The sequence below is a fragment of the Cyprinus carpio genome, chromosome B10 (assembly GCF_018340385.1).
Source record: "Cyprinus carpio isolate SPL01 chromosome B10, ASM1834038v1, whole genome shotgun sequence".
NCBI classification, from domain to species: Eukaryota; Metazoa; Chordata; class Actinopteri; order Cypriniformes; family Cyprinidae; genus Cyprinus; species Cyprinus carpio.
The window spans coordinates 12,827,200-12,840,242 of record NC_056606.1 but is presented as its reverse complement, the minus strand read 5'-3'; the positions used below and the strand labels follow the sequence as shown (position 1 = coordinate 12,840,242).

General features: G+C 35.9%; 1 protein-coding gene across 1 annotated transcript in view; it reads left to right on the top strand.

Moving 5' to 3' along the window:
* Positions 1-10,792: 10,792 nt before the first annotated feature.
* dchs1b (dachsous cadherin-related 1b) overlaps positions 10,793-13,043 on the top strand; it is a 95,823-nt gene continuing 93,572 nt past the window's right edge. The window contains exon 1 of the mRNA XM_042732587.1: positions 10,793-11,240. The gene's annotated coding sequence lies outside the window, so the exon portion shown is untranslated. The remainder of the gene's footprint in view (positions 11,241-13,043) is intronic.

Genomic DNA, 13,043 nt, shown 5'->3' with positions numbered 1-13,043 from the left:
TAAAATGTGGTCTGTGTGAAAGTGTGGTGTTTTTTCTCTTTGTTGTCTCACACACACATGCACAGAACAGAGCAGGTGGGCCAATGTGTGTGTTCTGTATTTGATGTGTTGTTGCCACATCATAAGACTGTGTTTGAGACCTCTGACCACAACACACTCACTTTGAGTTTGTGATCATTAGATGGTTTTTTGGAGAGTGTGTCTATCAGCTCTACCTCTGTTTAATGTCCTGTCATGCTCAGGAAATTGACAGGCCTTAACACCCCCTCTCATTCCCCACTCACTCACTCACACACACACACACACACACACACACACACACACACACACACACACACACACAAACTTTAATTACCAAAGAAACACAGATCCACATCAGAAGGGCCCAATATGCATGAAACCGAAACTGGAAACAATTCACTGTGATTTAGGGGGGAAAAAAGAATGACACCGTGGGACTCGTAAAATGGCCACCTTTATGTGTTTTATGGGATCTGTGGTAATCACCCAAAAGCCTGCAAACACAAAAGACTCCAGTGTGGGATATCAGAATATTTTCTTGGAAAATTTGCATTTTGTGTAATATTAGGACTGGTTTAAAATATATTTGGAAATACAAATCATAGTAAATGACTAGGTGCAGAGAAAGTGCTTAATTTTTTATATTTGTTTGTGGGTTTAACTCATGTTTCAAGAGTGTATATCATTGGATATTATCATAAATTCTACCTCAGACCTTTTATCTAAAAGCTGTGAACAATTACATTCAAATCTGAATATCATTGTATTTCATTGTATAAGTGTTATTATTGTTAACTAAAACTATAATCATTAAATATAATTTTTATATTATTTTAAAATAAAATTAAATATAAATATTGAATAAAATAAAAATGTAGTGTTGGCAACTAACTGTAACTAACTAACTAACTAACTAACTAACTAATTAACTAACTAACTGTTTACTTAGGAATACAGAAGTTTTGAAAAAAATCTAATAAAATGGCAAAGGCACAAATAAATTACTAAAAATTCAAATGAAATTTGAAATAAAAATAAAGGCTTATCTAAAAGTTAATGAAACTTAGAATGAATACTGGAAATATAAAAAATAAAGGATAATTCAAAATATTGATAAGTACTATAATAATATATAAATGGCTATAAAATAACACTTTTTCAGACAAAATAAGCAGACAATGTTCCTTTTCTGCACTGATTTTGCACAATTCTATTAAATAGATTGTAAGACATTTTTAAACGTTGCAGAAATATAATTACATTTTATTGGTAGCTAAATTATTTAATAAATGAACATGCAGAGGACAAAAGATGTAGAACTTTGTAAATAATAGGTGTTCCTAAACATTCCTAACTCATTATGGAATTATACACAGCTTTCTTTGGCCTGGTCATATTTTTTATTCTATGTCCTTTTAATAATATTATCATTAAAACATTACAGAAGCAATTTCCTATGAGTCCAGCTGGATGAGGAAAGTTCTGCAGATGTGAATTCAAAGCCCTGTTCACCCATGCTGCCCATATTTAATTACACATTACACAGTGTGAATATAGAGCACAACTTTCTCATTCCTCATTAACTGCCATGTTTCCAACAATTTCCTGTCTTTTGTTCAACGTTCCACCTTTTTCTTTTGCAGAGGGAGAGGAAATTAAGAGCTTTAGAGCTGCTTGAGTATCTGTCTAAAATATATGTCCTTATTATCCTTTTGTCCAGCTTCAAAGTAGACAACATCTTAACATATGACTGTGTAATTTCTGTTATAGAATGAAATACCTTAATTTACTCATTAATTTAAAAAAAAAACAGTGTTCTAAAAACCTAATGCTAAATTTCTTCCGGGGTTTTGGACAACAAACTCAACAGCTTTATAATTAGCCTGTTCAATCACTTTCAATGGACCTCTGTTTTACACTAAGTGACAGACGGACACCAGATGTTAGAAACTTCCATCTATGGACTTGATCATATTGTGCCTGTTATTAAAAAGGACATTTTAATATATTTGAATTGGTTCTTCTTTCAATGCAAGTGGCATCTGGTGTTTAGCAATGGAGCAGGACTGATCTTACATGTTGACCGCATTAAATAATTCAATTTTTTGTTCTTTGCTTTCAATGAGAAACATTCATGAGAATGTCATGTCAGTGTTAGTATTCGTTTAGTCATATTCTGTGGCACTGTGTTTGGAAATTTGATTTAAACCTCTGACGACATCGAGGATTTGTCCAGGGGCATCATGCACTTATTTTTAGACATATGACCATGAAAAGACATGACCAAATGCCAACTGACCAATTTTTAACAACTAACTAACTAAAGAGCAAGATGTGTAAAGGTACCGATTTTTCCAATCAAATTCCCATCCAGGTATATAATTTTAACAAATTATGTATTGTTATTATCTAACAAATTCCATATATATGTGTTCATTTTGTTATATAAAAAGCAACTAAACTACACACAAACTAAAAGGGTGTAGATAGAAGTTCCACTCAGAAATTCCTAGTGAATTTCACAAATAATTACAAAGAAACAGCAATAAACGCATTGAATTAAACATACAATTTTAAAGAAGAAAAACAGAAATAGTATTTTTATTTTTACAATGTAGACTACTTTGAAATTACAATAATAGTTAGATGATTTAATTTACCATTTGATGTTGCATTGTTTCCAGGTATACAAATATAAAAATAAAATAAAAAATATATAATACAATTAAACAACAAAAATAGCAATATTACCAAATTTACAATTTGAATCTTCATTGTTACCTATTAATAAATAAAAATAGTAAATAAAAATAAATAAATAAATAAATAACAATATTAAATAATACATATTTATTTAATTATTAATATTATATCATTTTTATTATTTATTATGATTGTTATTAATATTAAATGATTAATGCTAAATTTAATAAATTAATATAAATTGTATGAATACTTATGAGTTTTAATTTCCATTTTCAATTCATATTTAAAAAGCACCTCTGTATGTTAAACTAATTTATAATTCTAGTTCTCATACCATTTACAGTTTGACAATGAACATCCAAAACGGAATATAAAACCAGGGTGTGCTTCTGTTAGTATATGCTGGCAGTCAGTATCTACACCCCAGTCATTCCCAGAGTGCACTGCTTGAACTGACCGAACCCTTACGAGCCTCAGCTCTGCCATGGGTCTCCAACAGTCACGTTTAATCTTGATTGAGCTCTCTTTGTTTGTTATTTTCTGCCAGGGACTTCCAGGCTTGCCATGGAAACCCGATCTTACGTGGTTTCTGGTCTAATACATAGTCGAATATCACTGAAATAGTCCATTGCATGATAATTACAGACGCCGCAAATCAGAGGTCCCTGTGATGTGGACAGCTAGCCAACCTCTAAGTGGTACAGCAGATCTCCCAAATATTAAACCACTACCTTGCTTTTCCATCCTGGGCTATCTGTGTGTAGTGATGGGAAACACAGCGGGGTATCAGTGTGACTTTTGACTCTCGCCTGCTCATGGAGAAGCCAACAAGCTGACCCACACTCTTCCACAATTTAGCTCACCAAACACTCTTCATCTTCACTGATGTGGGGAGAGAGAATTATTAGACTTACAGAAATATAATGGCTGGTTGTATCTGCACCATGTGCCAAGAACGGGGACCAAAACGTACTGTAACCTCTAACAATCATAACCAGAGAAGCACAGCCAACTAGTGGTTGCGTTTGAACTGAATTTAATGCCTGTGCGCGTCCGCAGATGTTGGCTGCAATGTTATGCTCTGTTGAGGACGAACTGTGACAGGAAAATTAATTTTGAATCTGTTGTGAGAATTTCCAGGCTAATGTTAATAGCTTTGTTGCTATTTTGCTTCCATATTGTAAGTTTTCCCAGAGTTTGCTAAGAAGATGTGCTGTATTTTAGGCATCGCTGGTAAATGAAAAGACATGAATCAGTTTCTCAGAATTTAGAACAGATGACAAACAAAATGTTTTATGATGCATCTACATAAAGCCTTATATATGATATTTGCTTATTTAAAGATATATACTTTAAGGTTGAGCATACTGTAGTTTCATATATTTTTGATGGTTTTCAAAGACTGTTGATCAGTTGATAAAGCTCAGCCGCCTGACTAGCTTAACAGAACATAGCTGGAGTTTTATAGCATATAAAAATTGAGTGTTGTTACTATAAATCCTCATATTTGTGGTTATAAAAGGATATCTTGCCAGTGTTTTGCGTTTTTTCATTTTGAAACGTACTTGGATTTAACAAGTGTGCCTTCTTGAACATGTTTATAGGCAAATGCATTTGTCCAAATATTTAGTCTGATTGTTCTGAATGAGGCAGAAAATCCATTGACTAGATAACTGAGGAGATCTTACTGCATGTACAATGAATGGCCTATTTACATTCTTTAATGTCCACCCTGATCTACTGTTTAACAAATCTTCTCTGTCAAGGGCGCACTTGAATGATGAAATAAAAGTAAACATCTGTTGCAGTCCGAGCACTTTAACTGGATTCTACAGTACACTGTGAAGAGACATGTTGTTTTTACTATTTTTTGGCTGCTTGCACCTGTTTTATTGTAAACGTACCATGCATAACATGGTATTTTGATCTTAAATTTGAAGTTATTAGACATTTTTCTTCTCTGTGAACCATTTTTACAGCTGTAAACATGCTTAAATTTCCCAGTCTTTGAAATACATTTCTGGTCACAGAAATGCTTTGAGTTCAAGAAAAAACACTTTAATAAAAAGCTATTCCAGTTCATTTTGGGTACGTTTTATCAGTTGTGTGTTTCCTGTAAACCAGACCTATGCCTTTGGTGTTGAGCTAGAAGAACAATTTTGTTCGGTCTCTCAGTTGCTTTTTTCCCTTCCATCCTAATTCTTAAAAACAGATGAGCGATCTCAATCTCATAAATAGATGATGACGTGTCCTTTTAGTTGACCTGTTTTGAGAGCCAAGTCACCATGCAGTCCAGCAGATGGGGGAGTTATCACGTTTTAAAAATTGTTCTTGATCCAAATCCAGCAGTATTTTAAATTTCATGTTGTTTTTCAGCAGCATGTGGTTCTCTCTAATGCACTTTTGATTGATCCCACAATACTAATATCTATCTCAAATTACTCAAATTTGGGTTTTCATAATTGGTAGTTGTCATTACATATTTACACAATTAGTTGTCTGTCTATAAAGTGAGTGCAAGCCACTTATTTGCATGTTCACAAACAGTATAAATGAGTGGTGGGGATTTTGATTTATCTCAGTGACTTTTGAATCAGTAAAAAGATTCATTCATAAGCGTTCACTGATGTTACATTATTACGTCAGTAGGTGGCGACGTGTGTCTTTTTTATGACTATTAATGCTGCCTTCACGTACTATCGTAAATTTCATATTTCCCACCAATGAAGTTCTGAGCTTGTCACATTCAAGTGCTTCATTGTCAGAAGGAATATAATGTTGTTAGCATCCCTTTGGTTGACAACCATATAACATTAACTGCACTAGATAGTCAGCTTTCTGGTGATTCTGGAAATTGGGAAACTCATGTTTATGATAATTCATAAATACTAATATGATCATTCAGATTGTGCTGCTGTGTTAATAAAAACAGTAACTGTCATTAAAGTGTAGGCTACTAAGATTATAAAAACAGGCTTGTAGTCAAGCCAAATAAGGATTTTAATTTAAAAAGTGTGCATGTATAGGATAGAGGAAACTCCCAAGGCTGTCCAACACAAATATTCTTCACTGTCTTTCAAGTTTTCCTGCCGAACAGATTCTCTCACTGAGACCTCTGCATGGCTCACACATCCTTCCTGAAGTTCAGAGGCCGGGCACTACTGTCGGAAATGGATGAGCTGAATGATTTGGCCTCCTGCATTGACGGAAGCTATAGCGGCACCATTTCCACCATTCTTGGGGTCGAAGGACAAACATCTTTATCACCGAGGCACAACAATCTCCATAACAATAAACAGGAAGCAGGTGAGATATCCATTTGCGTATTTTCTGGCACTTGACCTCCCCATCTTTCCCTTTTTTGGTCATTCGTTATTTAACTTGCCAAAGCTGAGAGAATGGCTGAGGTGGAGGATAACTGTAGCAATGCTGATTGCTTTTTCAGTAGACCTTAAAATCTCATTTATATGCCATAATGGCAAGAATAGGCCCATAAAAGGGGGGAAATAAAGGCCCATGGATATGACCCCTGCGTGTGACCTTGCAGGACCTTGTCAAGTCTGGATCTGCTTCTTACTGAGTTCTGTTTCACTCTCGGACTGATAAGAAACAATTAACGTAGATAAGAAAACAGCAACACAATAAGGGTAAAATTTCAGTGTATGATGCCAAAACTGCATAGAGTTCACTGCATTATGTGTTCACAATACAAACATCCACATCCTTGTTGACACACAATCACTCACAAATGCATAATCATGGAACGCCATCAATACACACACTTCTTACACACATACTATACTAGTGTACATGCACAAACACTCACTCATACAGAATAATACACTTGTCTCAAACTGTAGTGCTTGTTCTAGCGTAATGTTGAATGACTAGACACAATGCAGAGGAAAGGCCAAGTGTTGTCCAGAGTTTCTTTCTTTCCCACGGTGCTTTTCACAGTCAGGGCACCGCAAGGAAGGAAGCTGACGGTGAGGTTTGTCGCATTGGCAGAGGCGGCCATGTTGATCTCCCCAAGCACAGTGCTGGACATAAAATAACTCATAGGAAGTTCTCAGGATTTTTCACTTCCTGTTTTCAAAAATGCCATTTTGAAGGACAATACAGGGCAGTAGAGTGATTTCAAAGACTTGCTTATGAAAGGCCCACTAATTTAACACTAAGTTTTGTCTTGCAATATTATGATTCTATTATATGTACAGTATATAGAACCTTTCAAAAGCAGGTGAGATAACCATTAGCATATTAATTGATTTCTGAAGGTTGTGACCGTAAGAATTGCTGCTGAAAATTACATTTCAAAATATATTAAATTAGAAACTGTTACCATTTTTGTTTCCTTAAATAAATGCAGCTTTGTTGAGCATAAGAGACTTTGTTCAAAAACAATAAAAAATCTTACCTCCAACTTTTGAATGGTGTATATATAATACTTAATAATAAAACCAATATTGCTAAAGTTAAGCTTTTGCCACATGTGAAAAATCTCACATCATTCAAACCTCAAACCAAAAATACCATGAAATATGAGGGGATAATCACAGCCATACAGCAGTTAAATGCTTATCCATCAATATTTCTGCACGGGGGAGAGAAACGGATACAAATGAAACCCAAAGTCAATGCACAAATATCCGCAGTGTAGTGTATCTTGGACTGACAGAATCTCCCATGAGTTTATCTTTAAGAGGTCTGCAATTTGAAAGCTGATGCTTAATAAAATCTATTAGTATCTGCACAATGGAACAAAGATGTTTACAATTTTAAAAACATTGTACAAATCTAATCGACACTGTCTGCATTTATAAAAACACAAGCCTATTAAATCACACTTAACTGCTATTGTTTCTGGATTCAGAAGAGGCTACTTTTCATGCTTCACATACTGTTTATGCTTTCTGTAGTCTCTATTATATCTGTCTCCTTTGCTTCACTTTAGACTTTGAACATCTTCTCATGCTTAAAAACACAGCCCAGCCCTAATTACATCATCTCTCCCAAATTGTAAGCAATAAGAGAGAAAACAACTCCAAATAAGAGCTCATTGCTTTGAATTTGGTTGAATTGGTGCATATTCTCACACACATCCACACAGAATCACAACAATTTGCACAAAAGCTGGAAAGCAATCCTCAGAACTCATCCGTTTTTCACTTAGAGATGATTTTATTAGCCAAGCCTACTCGAGTTGACAGATAAGACACAAATGTTTTCCTGATTTCCTTCCTGGCATATAGGCATGACATTTTCATGACATTGTGTTGAAATAAATCTTTCAGGATTTGATGAAAAACAACTGTCAAAGACTGAATTTACTGAACTTGAAACGCCAAGGTTTCTGAAATGCTCTAAATGTGCATATTAAATCCATTAATTAATAGATTATGAGAAGTAAATGATTACATGTGTGGTGAGGCTACAGCAGAAGCCTTGAGTTTGCTATATTTTGCCACACAAAAATAAACTTGTACTCTGACTTCAGCTTTACATAATGGACTCTGATTGTCTTTATAATCCAAACTCTCTCAACTGTATAAAATAACCACACAGGCATTATTTTTTCACATTTTTTCCCTCTCCTAAGCTATGAAGAATGACTTCACCCTTTAAGTTTTAGGAAATAAAGTGTGAACTCGAGACTTTTTTGGTTGAAAGTTAATGCTGATCGACAGATAACAGAATTAGGAATTTATTTAGAGTTTGAGTATATATTTCCTTAAAAACATACTGTTAGTAAAATGTTTTCCTTTGTCAAATTTATAAATGTCGAGACATTAAAAATGTCTCTGTCCAAGCCAGCGAAAAGTCTGTTAGGACAGCCAAACTCACCCTGTGTGAATGACGCTGGCACCTTAGACAGAAACCTTTATTAACTCTAAATGAGCCGTAACAAAATGACCTCACAGTGATTGGACTCACCATAGCTGGTGAAATTACTTTTAAATTGAGTTTGTGTGTTTTAGTAAAACGGTTCTTAATTCCAGTCCTCACACACTCCTGCTCTGCACATTTTGTATGTTCCTCTTATGGCTTCAGACGTTTGTGTTATTCGAACGTAAGTGCTCTGCGAAGTGGACATCACATGATATTCCGCCATGATTCCAGTTCCAAGTGAACGTATATGTTCCATTCAAAGTGCATTGAAGTGTGCGAGACATGAATTTAAATAGTATTTATTTACAGAGGTATATGATGTCACACTTGTCCATGTGTGAAGACGCTGCACAGCGCAAATCTGTGAATAAATGTGAAGTGAGATAACTTCAACAGATTTCCCCTGCTCAGGGAGTAGCGAGCAATGAACACTGTGTAGGGACCATGTCAATGAGAACACAGTTCAAGCACGGAGCTCACTTCTAACGAGCTGATTATCTGAGTCAAGTGTGTTAACAAAGAGAGACATGCAAAATATGCAGAGCTGGGGGGCACGAGGACTGGAATTGAGAACTGCTGTAAGTTTGACTGGGAATATGCATGAGCCTCCATTGGCTAAATATGACTGCATCTATAAAATCAGAGATATAGCAACCTTGATATCTGAAGGTTTTGAACAGAAGCCAAGTGTGTCCTCCACCTCTAAAACTTCACTGGGAATAAATGCTAAACCTTGTGGGGAGCCTCTCCCCAAACGCTTGCACACTATAACGCAATGTCACCATCTGCTAACACTTAGGAGCGTGTATCGTGAGTTCTGTGGTAAAGTCTTTTTACAACAGAACGGCACTGCAAAGAAATTTACATATGCACGGGGAAGATGATAGAATGCCTGATTTCACCTCAAGGTTTATGAAAGACTTAAATATTTATGCATAATATTCAGATTCTAACCATGGAAAAAATGGAGAACAATGAATGTGATATTTACAGAGAGACTCATGGATAAGAACATTGTAGCTTTTATAGGCTATTTGAGGGTTTGAGTTGTTTAACATGGAAAGATTGTGCTCTCCTTTGCAGGTTTGTATTCAGGCAGCAACCCTTCTCCCTACTTAACGCTTGGGTGCAGTTGGAGGGGGTTGACCTGAAACCCTGGCTGATAAATGACCTTGTTGTCACATCGATTCTCCTGGTGCTGCTGTGCACTTGGACTCCATGCGCCCACACCCCCTAGACTACAAATAACATACATTTTTGATGTCCACTCAAAGACATTAAATAATGTGGAATGCTAATTTATTCTAAATCTGAAACATTATCAATGAATTGTAGGCATTCCTATTCATCTCATAAAAAGAACCCAATATCTTTTTTTTGTACCCCCTCAGCCCCAAACCTGAAATATGTTCGTTTTAATATTTTCCCTCATATTACATGCTGGATATCATTAGCACCTTCAGTAATATTATTAAAATGCCCTTTATTATTTACACTAAAAGTGCTCAGCTGTTCCTTAAAAAATATATATAAATGAATGAATGAATAATAAAAAAATAAATAAATACATACATACAAACATAACAATAATGAAGATTTTTCAATTTTGAATTTTTTAACAGCCCTAAGATTTTTATTTTGAAATCATAATTTCTATTTATACACCTATAATTGTGCTTTGTGACACACACACACACACACACACACACACACACACACACACACACACACACACACACACATAAATTGTATTCAATTTTATTGTTTTTCATTGTTGTAGTACAATACAATAAGGTGCCATATATTTCATTCTAAAAGTAATTTCAATAATTTTATATATACCATTATATATTTTAGTTTAATTGAATTAATTTAGATGAATCACTTTATATAAATTGTATAATTTGCTTAAATTGTAGCCTATAAATTGTATACATTTTAAGAATTGATATTACAGCAAATTTATCAAATTTAATATTCATACATAATTTAGGCTATATGCAGATGCATATACAAAAACATAAGTTACATACACCATCAAACTACACATTGGAAAATGGTCTTGAATCTGGTTCTTTGTCTTCAAACCACTTCTCCAAGGTAGAGCATGGTGGCACTACAGTCTACAGGAACAAGTCTAGTCTTTTCCTCAGTCCTCTTTTTTTCCCCTCTGCTCCCCCTTTTGTACCGCTCCCCACGTGTCGAATATATTAGCAAGCCAAATTAGGAGAGGCAGGGCCTGATGCGGGTGTCGGATTTCACTCGCGGAGGTGCGGTGTTTCCACAGAGCGTCCAGTCTATGCAGCATTGGATGCTGAGGTGACCGTTATCCGGAGGTGCGCGTTACTATTAAGACACTGAGGAGATCGTAAGATATTCTGATCCCGTGTGGTGAATGGAATAGTGAATGCGGAGCCGCTCACACCTGAGGGCTAGGCTACTATTTGCCGGTGGAAAGCAAGGAGTATCTGCATGAGAATTCTATTTCTTTCCCATGGATTTAATGCTGATGTATTACTCTTAAACAAAAACGATCTGGGAACGGACTGGATACATCTGCATACAAATTGGATTTGAGTGAAACAACGGATGCTCAGACAGTCGCGGAGCTCGTTCAGATGAATGTAAGAATCAATGTCGTTATCCTATCGTTCTGTATGACTCAAGACAGCCTGCTTAACACAAATTCTGTCACCTTTAGCGTTTGCTTAAGGGAAAACGCTGGGGTGCTGTAGGCTATGATTTTAGCTGTGGGTTATTGATCAGTTTACTCCCATTCACATTTCTGTGTAGCCTAAGCAAAACCAAGCACTTCTTTGTGTGGACGAGCAGTTTCATTCATTCTCTTAGGTTTATACCCTGATGGAAGTGACTGACTAACCCATGGTCGTCCGCATATTTTAAATCACCTTGTTAAAGCATGCCTGTGTGGATGCGTTAAAATTAGCGTAGGCTACTAAACGCTACGTTTTCTTAATGGACCTACACGTAGGCTAATTCAAGATATCGCATCTAAAAACAATTTAAGAATCTAAACCAAATCAGTAAAATTATCTAGACCCACTTAATGTTTAGTTAGGCTAAATAACGAACTGTAAATCCATTCTGTTGGGCTAGTTGATTTTGACAGTCACACATAGTGTGTTTTTTTTTTTTTTAACTGACAGTAGATATTTTGGAAAATCTACGTCCAAACTGTTTTCTTATTAAACCGTGGATGAGTCCACTACCTTTCCCAACGTTCATCCTATCAGTATACGGTCCTGGATCCCAGAGAGTCACATCTTCCCAAAGGAAGGAGGAGAGTGGTTGCTACTATTCCTCGCCCGTAAACTGAACCGTTCTCAGTAAATGGACGAGCGGAGATCAGTTTCTTCTTGAGTGGCGATGCGTGCGTTCTCCCGAAAACAGACTCCCATTTTTAACAAGAGACATATGTTTAAGTGTTTGTAGGATTACCAATTTTTTTTTTTTTGCTCGAGCTCTTTCATCGGTGACTGCGGCTACCGGACGCTTATAGTAGGCTATGTGCCTGCACGCAACGTGTAACTGCTCGCGCCTCACTGCATCACGGCATGCCTATTATTTAGGTCCCTCTTTCAAACTACAAAGGCTGTAATTAAGTATCATGAGCGTGCAGTTAAAAGAGAAGAGAGCAGTTTACCCACTTATGTGTGAAAGGCATGTAACGGTGGAAGTGACAGAAGTGGCATTGAGGGCTTGTGCGCGCTTCACAAACACAGGGAAGTGGATGCTGCAGATGTGTATTTTATGACAGTATTACACATCTGTATGTGAATGCATGGACCCTGGCTTGTAGTTATTATATTTTGTAGTTGCCTTACTATCAAGAGCTCTGCAATATATTATGGGACTCCACTGTTCTGTGGTGATTGATTCAAGATTGCACTGCTTTATGTCCACTTCCCTTAAAGTCTCATTAAAAACGCAGCAATAATTTTCTTTGTTTATACAGTTAGTTCTGGTCTTCCTAATTTGATTGGTCTTTTCAATGTTTGCATCATTGATCTTTTCAATGTTTGCATCATTGATCTTTTCAATGATGCAAAAATTGTCTGTGTTTGTGTGTTCCAGACAGAATGTATTATGTAGTAGGCTCTCTGAATTAGTGGTGGAGATTTTTCAGTGACCCTATCTGGAGGTTGTATTGTTTGGCATGAAGGTGGCAGCAAACAGTTTTTATGAGTCTGTGAATCATTCACTGAACTGATTTGATAAAAACACTGATTCATTTGGCAACCAGAAAGTGCTGTGTTGCTTTGAGATGCACAAAAAACGAACAAAATAACTGGAAATACCAAAAAGTTACTCAATATTAACTTAAATATTATTGATTAAAAATGTTCTGTTCTATCGAATAAAAGTTCAAAACCATACAGTTTTGTGCACTGTTCGTGGTCCGTCTG